This window comes from Ranitomeya variabilis, chromosome 1 (assembly GCF_051348905.1).
Source record: "Ranitomeya variabilis isolate aRanVar5 chromosome 1, aRanVar5.hap1, whole genome shotgun sequence".
Classification (NCBI taxonomy): Eukaryota; Metazoa; Chordata; class Amphibia; order Anura; family Dendrobatidae; genus Ranitomeya; species Ranitomeya variabilis.
The window spans coordinates 425,325,527-425,339,538 of record NC_135232.1 but is presented as its reverse complement, the minus strand read 5'-3'; positions in this window follow the sequence as shown (position 1 = coordinate 425,339,538).

The following is a 14,012-nucleotide window of genomic DNA, read 5'->3' as shown; positions in this document are numbered from 1 at the left end:
CACTATATTTTTTTCCACTTCAGCAATTTTAGACTCGTCATATTTAATCAACAATCTCATTAAGTTCAGAGAACAATTTGTTAAGATCAAATTCCACTCTTTTTGAAATTCATCATTATATATGACTGTGGGTATTTTTTTAATTCTGAGACCCCTAGGAATCATCTCCTTCACCAAGTAATTCTGTAATGTAGTGTAATTCCACCATAATCTCAATTCTGTTTTAGCCAGTCTTTCGGCTTCAACCAGTAAGGTTACCAAATTAGTGTCAACATTAACACTGGTGCTGGCATGTTGTGAATTAGACTTTTTTGGCTCCCTCTTGTGGTCACTAGTGATATGACTCTGGGATTGTCTTTCCTCAGTTTGGCACCACCTGGGTCGTTAGTCCAGGGGTGTTGCTATATGAACTTCCTGAATTCTTAGTCTGGTGCCTGGCATCATTGTAATAAGTCCTTTCTGCTTGCTCCTGTCTGCTGGTCTTGGTTCTTGCAAAATTAAGCTAAGTCCTGCTTCCTTGTCTTTTGGTTATTTGCATTGCTCTTATTTTTTGTCCAGCTTGTACTAAATGTGATTTCTGATCTTGCTGGAAGCTCTAGGGGGCTGGTGTTCTCCCCCGGGCCGTTAGACGGTTCGGGGGTTCTTGAATATCTAGCGTGGATATTTTTGATAGGGTTTTTGCTGACCGTATAAGTCATCTTACTATATTCTGCTATTAGTCAGTGGGCCTCTCTTTGCTAAATACCTAGTTCATTCTTACGTTTGTCTTTTCTTCTTACCTCACCGTTATTATTTGTTGGGGGCTTGTATCCAACTTTTGGGGTCTTTTCTCTGGAGGCAAGAAAGGTCTATCTTTTCCCTTCTAGGGTTAGTTAGTTCTCCGGCTGGCGCGAGACATCTAGAACAAATGTAGGCACGTTCCCCGGCTGCTGCTATTTGTGGTGCTAGGATTAGATATATGGTCAGCCCAGTTACCACTGCCCTATGAGCTGGTTTTTTGTGTTTGCAGACTTGGTATTTATTTCTGAGACCCTCTGCCATTGGGGTCATAACAGTATGCCAGGCCAAAGTTGAATGTTTAATGCATTGCAGAAGTGGGATAATAAGAAAGGAAATTCTGAGGTTTTTTTTTTTTTTTCCTCTCTTTCTTCCTCCCCTTTACCTCTGAGTGGCTTATGCTTGCTGCAGACATGAATGTCCAGACCTTGATTACAAGTGTGGACCAGCTTGCTGCTCGTGTGCAGGGCATACAAGATTTTGTTACCAGTAGTCCTATGTCTGAACCTAAAATACCTATTCCTGAACTGTTCTCTGGAGACCGATTTAAGTTTAGGAATTTCAGGAATAATTGTAAATTGTTTCTATCTCTGAGACCCCGTTCGTCTGGAGACTCAGCTCAGCAAGTTAAAATTGTTATGTCTAGAACCAACGTAGGCACGTTCCCCGGCTGCTGCTATTTGTGGTGCTAGGATTAGATATACGGTCAGCCCAGTTACCACTGCCCTATGAGCTGGTTTTTTGTGTTTGCAGACTTGGTATTTATTTCTGAGACCCTCTGCCATTGGGGTCATAACACTGGCACAGCCAAACACCTGGGTGCTGTGAATTCCGCTCTTGGGCTCCCTCCGGTGTTTGTAAGTAGCACTTTTGTGAATTCTGCTCTTGGGCTCCCTCCTGTGGTTTTGAGTGGTATAGCTGCTTCTTGGATTTAGTATCAGCAGCTGCTTCCACTGATCTTCTTTTTGCTTGGCTATTTTAGTCTGGCTTTATCCCTCAATCAATGCCAGTTGCCACTTGTTCTTGCCTGGAGGCACGGCTCTTGGATTTCCCTGACACTCTGACCTGTTCAGCAAAGTTAAGTCCTTGCTTGTCCTTTTGCAGTCCACTTGTTGTGGACTTATTGTTCAGCACATTTATGTTTTGTTCATTTGTCCAGCTTATCAGTATGTATCTATTTAGCTAAGCTGGAAGCTCTGGGCTGCAGATTTTGCCCTCCACACCTTTAGTCAGGTGTGGAGATTTTTGCATATCTCTGCGGTGGACTTTTTCTAGTTTTTATTACTGACCGCACAGTGTTTCTTTCCTTACTGTCTATCTAGCTAGAATTGGCCTCCTTTGCTAAATCTTGTTTCATACTACGTATGTCATTTCCTTCTCCTCTCACAGCCAATATTTGTGGGGGCTGTCCTATCCTTTGGGGATTTTCTCTGAGGCAAGATAGCTTTCCTGTTTCTACCTTTAGGGGTAGCTAGTTCTCCGGCTGTGACGAGATGTCCAGGGAGTGACAGGAACATTCCACGGCTACTGCTAGTGTTGTGTTAAGATCAGGGACTGCGGTCTGTATAGTTACCACCTGCCCAGAGCTAGTCGCATGTCGCTCCTAAATTACCAGTCCATAACACCTGGGCTGCTTTGAGCGATCTGTCCATAGATTGTAACATACTGAACAAACAATGGAACAAAATTGCAGTGCGTTGTTCACATTCATAAACAATTAGAGTGCAGGAAAGAAGTGTTGGGAGACAACGACTTGGTCAGAATTGAACAAAATATCAATAGAAAAATGCAGGGGCCAAAGGCCCAGTCAGCTCACCAACAGACCACAGGAGCACGTGAACCCATCCTGATCCAGATGTAGCAACAGCTGAAGACATAAGAAATGTGAAGATTGTTCCAGCTCCTTTCCAATTAAAAATCCTTTATTGATCCATATCCTTAAAAATCATCCCTGCACAGAAGGGAATGTGAACAGCGACAAAAACCTGCTAATAGCTACGAGTTTCGATCTAAAAGATCTTCATCATGGCTATCTACGCACACATTCAGAGGAAGTATATATACAATGCTTTAGCAAATCACAGTGAAGACTTCAGATCACATGATCTGATCGCAGGTCCTGCAAGCACAAATGCAGAAAAAGTATATATACAATGCTTTTAGCAAATCACAGTGAAAACTACAGATCACATGATCTTATCAAAGGTCCTGCAAACATACAAAAACCATATAATATCAATAAAAAGAAAAAAATAGATTAAAATTAACATTTTATCAGTAATGGTACATAATTTTGTTCCTTTTGTTAAGTCCCAAAGGCAATCTAGTTTGTAAATTGCTTGTAAATTGTTTTGTAAAGGACCTTTGATAAGATCATGTGATCTGTAGTTTTCACTGTGATTTGCTAAAAGCATTGTATATATACTTTTTCTGCATTTGTGCTTGCAGGACCTGCGATCAGATCATGTGATCTGAAGTCTTTACTGTGATTTGCTAAAGCATTGTATATATACTTCCTCTGAATGTGTGTGTAGATAGCCATGATGAAGATCTTTTAGATTGAAACTCGTAGCTATTAGCAGGTTTTTGTCGCTGTTCACATTCCCTTCTGTGCAGGGATGATTTTTAAGGATATGAATCAATAAAGGATTTTTAATCGGAAAGGAGCTGGAACAATCTTCACATTTCTTTTGTCTTCAGCTGTTGCTACGTCTGGGTCAGGACGGGTTCACGTGATCCTGTGGTCTGTTGGTGGGCTGACTGGGCCTTTGGCCCCCGCATTCTTCTATTGATATTATTTTCAACACTGGTCATCTGCTGAGATTTTCCTCCACTATTAAGGTGTGTCACCGAGTTGTTATCAAGGTTACCTGGTTAGGGGCCCACTCAGAAGCTTCGCCCCCCTGAACCAAAACTCTAGCTAAGCCTCTGGCTGTCAACCCCACTCAGGAGTCTCAGAAAGAAGCAATAACATCTAGAGAATTAACCCAATAGTTCTCTAATCTTATTGAACTAGATGTTGTAGGAACAAAATGGGACTGATGCTGTCAAGCATCACCTGCAACAAAGGTGTGGTGCCCCGCAGCGGCCAATGTCAAAATCGGTACAGAAGTTACAGCTATATCACTTAAATCTTTGGAATATTATTCCCAGGCTGATACTTACACTAACATTTTCAATATGTGTTTCAGCATTACAGTAGTACACCACAATCATATTAGACCATTTTCTATATTTATGTGGAATGAGCTGTGTGCTCTGATCTCCTATTCCTACACCAGAAAATTCTAAAATGGCTCTGCTTGGTCAGCCATCATATTTTATATTGGCTGTCATAGTCCACTCGGATGGACTGATCTAGACTCTTCTTGGTGTGATAACTTAAAGGCATTATAGGAAAGTCCGCCCAACCACGCAGAAAAAAAAGAAAGTGCAAAAGAAAATACATCTCATAGAAAGCAAAAAAATATAAAAAAATTGGTCCACAGAAAAAACACAGCACACAAGAATAATTGTGCAAATCTGCCCAGAAAATTTCTCACACTTTATCATTTCTTAGATTTGCTATGATGTCTGGCAGCCCACCTACCAGGCAAAAAGCAGAATCTCTAAAAGATAATACTATGCTATGCAGCAACTCCATAAAGGTTTTAATTTACTGTGGAATACCATGCTGTGCTAAAGTATATTTAGACACTTCTGTATCATATGAAAAAAAAAAACAGATAAAAGTGATTTCTATTAAAACTCAGAACAGTTTTACATTTTAATAACTGCTAGAAATAATGTAATCAGGGAAGCAATTATACACATGGTAAGTTCAATATATGATTAAAATAAGTGCTTAGTTGCTGCTATTTCTGATAAAAGGTGGTGCAACCAATTTTTAAAACTTTTTTTTTTTTTGCTAATGGACAATGGCTATCATAAAGCATCAATATATTTGAATGACTGGAAATCTTGGATAATAAAAGCGTTAATGCAGCTGGAGAAATGACAATAAGATGATTGGCTGTCCCACTTCATTTATAACTTAGCAATTTACTAAATACTAGATGGTGGCCCGATTCTAATGCATCGGGTATTCTAGAATATGTATGTATGTATGTACGTTGCGCTTAGCACAGCCACGTAGTATATAGTACAGCCATGTAGTATATAACACAGCCACGTAGTATATAACACAGACAGCCACATGGTATATAGCACAGCCACGTAGTATATAGCACAGCTGCATAGTATATAGCAGCCACATAGTATATAGCAGCCACATAGTATATAGCACAGCCTATGTTACACAGACAGCCACGTAGTATATAGCACAGCCACGTAGTATACAGCAGCCACATAGTATATAGCAGCCACGTAGTATATAGCAGCCACGTAGTATATAGCAGCTATGTAGTATATAACACAGCCCATGTAATATATAGTACAGCCCACGTAATATATAGCACAGCCCACGCAGTATATAACACAGCCCACGCAGTATATAACACTGCCCACGTAGTATATAGCAGCCACGCAGTATATAACACTGCCACATAGTATATAGCAGCCATGCAGTATATAACACAGCCCACATAGTATATAGCATGTGGGCACCATATCCCTGTTAAAAAAAATGAAAATAAAAAATTGTTATATACTCACCCTTCAAAAATAATACAAAATAAATAATAATTTGTGCTATTCTCACCTTCCGCCATCCAACGATGCACGCGATGCTGCCACCAGCTTCCGTTTCCAGTGATGCATTGTGAAATTACCCAGATGACTTAGCGGTCTCGCGAGCCGGCTGCGACCAATCAGCGACATGGGATTTCCGCGACAGACAAACAGACAAACAGACGGAAGTACTCCTTAGACAATTATATAGTAGGATATCAATATTTTTAATATTACATTTTACTTAATTTAAGAAATCATTTGCTGTGATCAATATGAAATAATAGAGGACATCTGGTTTAGGAGAAAAAAACAGATGTGACAGCTAACTTAACACTAGGATGTGATAGATTTTCTGCAAAGTGATTCAACTCACTGTGATTTCATGTGTTATATGTGATGTCACAAAAATCTGCCGGTACACATACATAATTATCAATATGAATCAGAGATAATTGACAAGCATCCTTGCAAATTAGACTCTTTCAGTCAGTTTCTGTAGGTATTACAGGTACTGTTATTATAATTCTTGTATGGTAGTTATGCCTGTTTCATAGTCCATAGAAAAGGAAATGAACCAAAATGTTGTGTTTTTGTGCCTTTTATAGCACAATAAAACCATTATCTATCTATGTGTCTATTTATTTCATATTATTTTTAATTGATATGGCTCATGTTTAATTTGAGACTTCAATATCTTAACAAGTCTTATCTCTAGAGTATTTTGACCCTCAATAAACATAATACTGTGTTTGTGTCATGCATACACAAAATTATGTTTAAGCTAAGCACAGTTGCTCTATGCACCCATGGAGTGGACAGTTCAGTGCACCTTCCCAACTATGACTTTTCTTTTGATCTCCACTTCTCCTGCTCCATTAAAGCTAGAGCTATCAATCAGGCAAATAAGAGTGGTGATAGATGAAAAATAAGTAGGTGGGCACTATATTATATATATATATATATATATATATATATATACCGTATTTTACGCTTTGTAAGACGCACTTTATTTCCCCCAAATTTGGGGGGGAAATGTGGGTGCGTCTAACAAAGCGGATATACCGCTTACCATTACAGGCTGGGATGAGGGGGTGTCCGCCGCTGCTACCGCCCGCCGCCGCTGTCGCCCGCCGCCGCTGTCACCCGCCGCCACTGCCGGGGTTGTCCGCTGCTGCCCCGGGTGATGCTGGAGGCTCCGGTGCTGCGGGGGGCTCTGGCGACATTTTGTGAAAGACCAGAGCCCCCCGGCAGTTCGTCCATGCGTTCTAGTATGACTAACTCCTGGAAAATGGCCGCCGGAATCTCGGGAGATGAGATTTCAGCACTGAGATCTCATCTCTCGAGATTCCGGCGGCCATTTTCCCGGAGTCAGTCATACAGGAACGCATGGACGAACTGCTGGGGGCTCTGGTCTTTCACAAAATGTTGCCACAGCCCTGCAGCACCAGAGCCCCCTGCAGCACCAGAGCCCCCTGCAGCACCAGAGCCCCCTGCAGCACCCCTCATCCCAGCCTGCAGCACAGCAGCCCCCATGCAGCACCGAAGCCCCCCTGCAGACCCCATCATCCCAGCCTGCAGCAATGCTCCACTCCTGCCTCCAGCAACGACCCTGGGACCCTGATCCACCGCAGCCACAACCCCTGGTAAGCAATAAGACGCATGGATTATAAGAAGCCCCCTCAATTTATTAAAAAAAGTTTTTTCCTATTTTTCTCCTCAAAATTTGTGGTGCGTCTTATAATCCGGAGCGTCTTACAAAGCGAAAAATACGGTATATATATATATATATATATATATATATATATATATATATATACATATATATTATTATTTCACACATCAGGTTTTTTGTTTCAGGCACAATACGGCTAATGTTGTAAAAAACGGATCTGTTGCAAATAGTGAAAAAACTGATGCAACGGATCCGTTTTTCTGGCGGATCCGGTTTTTATATTTAACATGGAGTTTACAGTGACTTTCTGGAAAAAGAGAGAGAGAGAGAGAGAATGGAAAATATGCATGATTTCAATGGAAAATGCTTGGAAAACTGGATCCACACGCCAGATTGATTGTTTCACATCTCCGTTTCACGCGTTTTTGGCAGGTTCCGTCAGTGTGCGCTTTTTTCGCCGGACAAAAAAACGTTCCTCTGGACGTTTTCTCCATCCGCTGGAAACGACTATTTGGACGGATCCGGAAAAAAAAACGGATGAAACGTCTGCCCATCAGGTGCAATCCGTCGCTAATGCAAGATCCGTTTTTTTCAAAACTTGCCGGATTGTGCCTGAAACAAAAAACCTGATGTGTGAAAGTAGCCTTATTTGGTCACATTAAGGTGCTCCGACTGTGCAGAATCCCATTAATGTTACTATTAAACAGATGCTCTGTTAGGGCATTGTAATAATATACATTGCATTGAGACTGAAATATAATCTAATCATATCACAACTTAATTAACATCGACCTCAATGCTTTTATGCAAAAGGGGCATTGGTTTTGATTTTGCCTCTCTGCTGGGCTTCTTGCCTAATTTTTGTGAGGCTATACAAGCTGCTGCAGATATCTCTTGAGATATGTCTTAAGGGAACACATTTTGAATTGCTTAATAATTAAAGTTATTTCTAAATGTCTGGATAATAGCAGTCGAAATGACTTAAAAGAGGCATTTGTTAAGTTGCCTGGACAGGAGTACTTGTAAAGAATGAATGGCTTTCAAAATTTCATATGCTAAATAAATTAATTTTGTTATATACTGCAGATGTAAGGTTCTCTTGGGAGTGTTCCATTATAGCAGAGAGACTTTGTCTATGAAAGACATGTTAGGTCATTGACTTTTGGTCATGCACAAAATAGATAAAGTGCTTGTCTGCTAAAACTGTACAATATTGTTTTTTGTCTATATGTGTTCTATAGCATTCATGTATAACAAAATCTATTTTGCTGTAGTACATTCATAGCATATATATGAACATTGTCCCTGAACCTATCGTCTAAAAAGTGGGCTTGTCGGGATTCAATGAAGAATTCTGTTAATTTGGAACTTCGGATATGCTTCTGTAGAATTCATACTTTAGTGAAATCTGTCACTCTTATCTATACAAGAAAAACTTTCTAGAATTTCTAAAATCTTTTGTCTCACTGTTTAGAGTTTTATTTCTGATTTTCAGGTATTCAAAAAGAGAACTTTCTTAGCAGTGCACAATGTGTTTACTAGTGATGGGCGAGCACTAAAATGCTTGGGTGCTCTTTGCTCAGATCGAGCAAATTGGAATACTCGGGAACTCGGCCAGAACAACAAGCCCATGTAAGTCTATGGGAGACCCAAGTATTTTTACCGCGATCCCCCCGGGGGTCCTTTTAAGGTCTAAAAATGTCTGAATGATGGAAACACTGCTCAAATGACACAGGAACCTCATGGAGATCGCCCATGGAAACATTCCTGACTCCTAGTTCACCGCTTTAATCATTTTTTTTCCGAGATTCATTCCATTTTTCCCGGTGCCACAAAAACACATGAAAATGAAATCAAAACGGGTTTTGCTGGGAAATATGTCAAGGTACATCCTTTGCAGGTTAATGACTTTCCTGTAAGGCCAAATATTTAACCCCAGAGCGAAAAGTTCCTCTCCCAACTTTAACATTGCTTTCAACCGCTACAAATGCATTCACTGGGAAATGTAATTGTAACATTTAACAACCCTAGCTGGCCATGTGGTGTGTGACACATAAGCAGACCCATCTTGTTTCATTGACGAAGGAGGGACTCTTAAAGTCACAGAGCCTATTTTTACTGGTGCATCAGGCGGCATTAATCCTCTTAAAGGGCCATTATGAAACAGTGGGTCTCCTAAGCTGTTGTAGCCTATGCTGTGAGTGGATTGGCTGCCAAGAATTATGACGCACCACAATACCCCTGTCATAAGATGTCCAGGGGGGACTCCTGAAAAAGTGTTGCATTGAATTAAAGGCCTGCCCTGCTACCAATTCATATGCACCCCAATAAGTCTTTGAACCCACATACTGGATGGGCCCATGAAAATCCACTTCACAATATGCACTTTGTACTCCGTACTCCTTTGTTTTACACATTGGCAACAAGGCCAGCCCTGCTGCATAGTCATATGCACCCCATTAGGCATTGGAACCCACATACTGGATGGGCCCATGAAAATCCACTTCACAATATGCATTTTGTACTCTGTACTCCTTGGTTTTACACATTGGCGGCAAGGCCAGCCCTGCTGCATAGTCATATGCACCCCATTAGGCCTTGGAACCCACATAGTAGATGGGCCCATGAAAATCCACTTCTCAATATGCATTGTGTGCTCCATACTCATTTGTTTTGTACATTGGCAGGAAGGCGGACCCTGCTGCATAGTCAGTCATATGCACCCCATTAGGCCTTGGAACGCACATAAAGGATGGGCCCATGAAAATCCACTTCACAATATGCATTGTGTGCTCCATACTCCTATGTTTTATACATTGGCAGGAAGGCAAGCCCTGCTGTACAGTCAGTCATATGCACCCCATTAGGCCTTGGAAGCAACATACTGGATAAGCTCATGAAAATCCACGTCACAATATGCATTTTGTGCTCCATACTCCTTTGTGCTATACATTGGCAGGAAGGCGAGCCCTGATGCATAGTCATATGCACCCCATTAGGCCTTGGAACCCACATACTGGATGGGCTGTCATGGTTCCCAATGGCAAGGGAACGTAAGAAACATATAAATAACGAACGAGCTCTCGGGTGATGGAAACTCGAGTTGACCGTGAGCTAAATCTACCACACAACTAATAGTAGCCAGGGAGCATACCTACGGCTTCCTATATGCCACGCGCCAGCCGGAGGACTAACTACGCCTGGTAGAGGAAGAAACAGACCTGGCTTACCTCTAGGGAAATACCCCAAAAGATGATAGCAGCCCCCCACATGTAATAACGGTGAATTAAGAGGAAAAGACATACACAGTATGAAAGTAGATTTAGCAAAGAGAGGTCCACTTACTAGATAGCAGAAAGATACAAAAGAGGACTTCACGGTCAACTGAAAACCCTTTCAAAAACCATCCTGAAATTACTTTAAGACTCCTGTGTCAACTCATGACACAGGAGTGGCAATTTCAGCCCGCAAGAGCTTCCAGCTACAGAGAATTACAAAAACTGCAAACTGGACAAAAGATACAAAACAAAAGGACAAAGTCCACTTAGCTGATCAGCAGACTAGTAGCAGGAACATGCAACCGAAGGCTCTGGTTACAATGATGACCGGCAAGGAAATGACTGGAGAGCAAGGCTAAATAGGAAACTCCCAAACGCTGATGGAAGCAGGTGAACAGAAGCAGCAAAGTGCAAACAAGTCACCAATACCACCAGCAACCACCAGGGGAGCCCAAAAAGCGGATACACAACAGTACCCTCCCCTTAAGGAGGGGGCACCGAACCCTCACAAGAACCGCCAGGGCGATCTGGATGAGCCCTATGAAAGGCACGAACCAAATCCGAGGCATGAACATCAGAGGCAGTTACCCAAGAATTATCTTCCTGACCATAGCCCTTCCATTTAACCAGATATTGAAGTCTCCGTCTGGAAATACGGGAGTCCAAGATCTTTTCTACCACGTACTCCAATTCACCCTCCACCAGCACAGGAGCAGGAGGTTCAGTAGAAGGAACCACCGGTACCTCATATCTCCACAACAGTGACCGATGGAACACATTATGGATAGCGAAAGATGCCGGGAGGTCCAAACGAAAGGAGACAGGGTTAAGAATCTCCAAAATCCTATAAGGACCGATGAACCGAGGCTTAAATTTAGGAGAAGAAACCCTCATAGGGACAAAACGGGAAGACAACCACACCAAGTCCCCAACACGAAGGTGGGGGCCAACACGACGACGGCGGTTAGCAAACTGCTGAGTCCTCTCCTGGGACAATTCCAAATTATCCACCACTTGTCCCCAAATCTGATGCAACCGATCCACTACCGCATCCACTCCAGGACAATCCGAAGATTCAACCTGACCAGATGAAAAATGCGGATGAAACCCTGAATTGCAAAAGAAAGGAGAAACCAAAGTGGCAGAACTAGCCCGATTATTAAGAGCAAACTCCGCCAACGGCAGAAAGGCAACCCAATCATCCTGATCCGCAGACACAAAACACCTCAAATAAGTCTCCAAAGTTTGATTAGTTCGTTCCGTCTGGCCATTGGTTTGAGGATGGAATGCAGACGAAAAAGACAAATCAATGCCCAACCTGGCACAGACTGCCCGCCAAAATCTAGACACGAATTGGGTACCCCTGTCAGAAACGATGTTTTCCGGAATACCATGCAAGCGAACCACATTTTGAAAAAACAGAGGGACCAACTCAGATGAGGAAGGCAACTTAGGCAATGGCACCAAATGAACCATTTTAGAAAAACGGTCACACACCACCCAGATGACAGACATCTTCTGAGAAACAGGGAGGTCCGAGATAAAGTCCATAGAGATGTGCATCCAAGGCCTCTTCGGAATAGGCAAGGGCAACAACAACCCACTAGCCCTAGAACAACAAGGCTTGGCCCGAGCACACACATCGCAAGACTGCACAAAAACACGCACATCTCGAGACAGGGAAGGCCACCAGAAGGATCTAGCCACCAAATCTCTGGTGCCAAAAATTCCCGGATGACCTGCCAGAGTAGAAGAATGAACTTCCGAGATGACTCTAGTGGTCCACTCGTCAGGAACAAACAGTCTACCAGACGGACAACGATCAGGTCTATCCGCCTGAAATTCTTGCAAAGCACGTCGCAAATCTGGAGAGACAGCAGACAAAACCACTCCATCCTTAAGGACACCAGCAGGTTCAGAATTCCCAGGAGAGTCAGGCTCAAAACTCCTAGAAAGAGCATCTGCCTTCACATTCCTAGAACCCGGTAAGTACGAGACCACAAAATTAAACCGGGAAAAGAACAACGACCAACGTGCCTGTCTAGGATTCAGGCACCTGGCAGACTCCAAATAAATTAAATTCTTGTGATCAGTCAAAACTACCACCTGATGTTTGGCACCCTCAAGCCAATGACGCCACTCCTCAAATGCCCACTTCATGGCCAAAAGCTCCCGATTACCAACATCATAGTTTCGCTCGGCGGCCGAAAATTTTCGCGAAAAGAACGCACAAGGTCTCATCACTGAGCAGTCGGAACTTTTCTGCGACAAAACCGCCCCCGCTCCAATCTCGGAAGCATCAACCTCAACCTGAAAGGGAAGAGAAACATCAGGCTGGCGCAACACAGGTGCAGACAAAAAGCGGCGCTTAAGCTCCCGAAAGGCCTCCACGGCAGCAGGGGACCAATTGGCAACATCAGCACCCTTTTTAGTCAAATCCGTCAGAGGTTTAGCAACGCCAGAAAAACCAGCTATAAATCGACGATAAAAATTAGCAAAGCCCAAGAATTTCTGGAGACTCTTCAGAGAAGTAGGCTGCGTCCAGTCGTAAATAGCCCGAACCTTGACAGGGTCCATCTCAATAGAAGAAGGGGAAAAAATGTACCCCAAAAAGGAAATTTTTTGAACCTCAAAAACACACTTTGAACCCTTTACACACAAAGAATTCTCCCGCAAAACCTGAAAAACCCTCCTGACCTGCTGAACATGAGACTCCCAGTCATCAGAAAAAATCAAAATATCATCCAAGTACACTATCATAAATTTATCCAAATATTCACGGAAAATATCATGCATTAAGGACTGAAAGACAGAAGGTGCATTAGAAAGGCCGAAAGGCATTACCAAATACTCAAAATGGCCCTCAGGCGTATTAAATGCGGTTTTCCACTCATCCCCCTGCTTAATTCGCACCAAATTATATGCCCCACGAAGATCAATCTTAGAGAACCACTTAGCCCCCCTTATGCGAGCAAACAAATCAGTCAACAAAGGCAACGGATACTGATATTTGACTGTAATTTTATTCAGGAGTCGATAATCAATACAAGGCCTCAGAGAGCCATCCTTTTTAGAGACAAAGAAAAAACCGGCTCCTAAAGGTGATGAAGAAGGACAAAGGTGTAGAATCAATACCCTTCAGAGGTATAGGGACTTCCAGAGGCTCTAAATCAAACCCACAGCGCCTGGCAAAGGACCAGTCCATAAGACTCAGAGCGGCGCCAGAGTCCACATAGGCATCCACGGTAATAACTGATAATGAACAAATCAAGGTTACAGACAAAATAAATTTGGACTGTAAAGTGCCAATTGAAATAGACTTGTCAACCTTCCTAGTACGTTTAGAGCATGCCGATATAACATGAGCAGAATCACCACAATAGAAGCATAACCCATTTTTACGCCTATAATTCTGCCGCTCGCTTCTGGACATAATTCTGTCACATTGCATTTTCTCTGGCGTCTCTTCAGAAGATACCGCCAAATGGTGCACGGGTTTGCGCTCCCGCAAACGCCGATCAATCTGAATTGCCAATGTCATGGACTCATTCAGACCTGTAGGCGCAGGGAACCCGACCATAACATCTTTAACGGCATCAGAAAGGCCCTCTCTG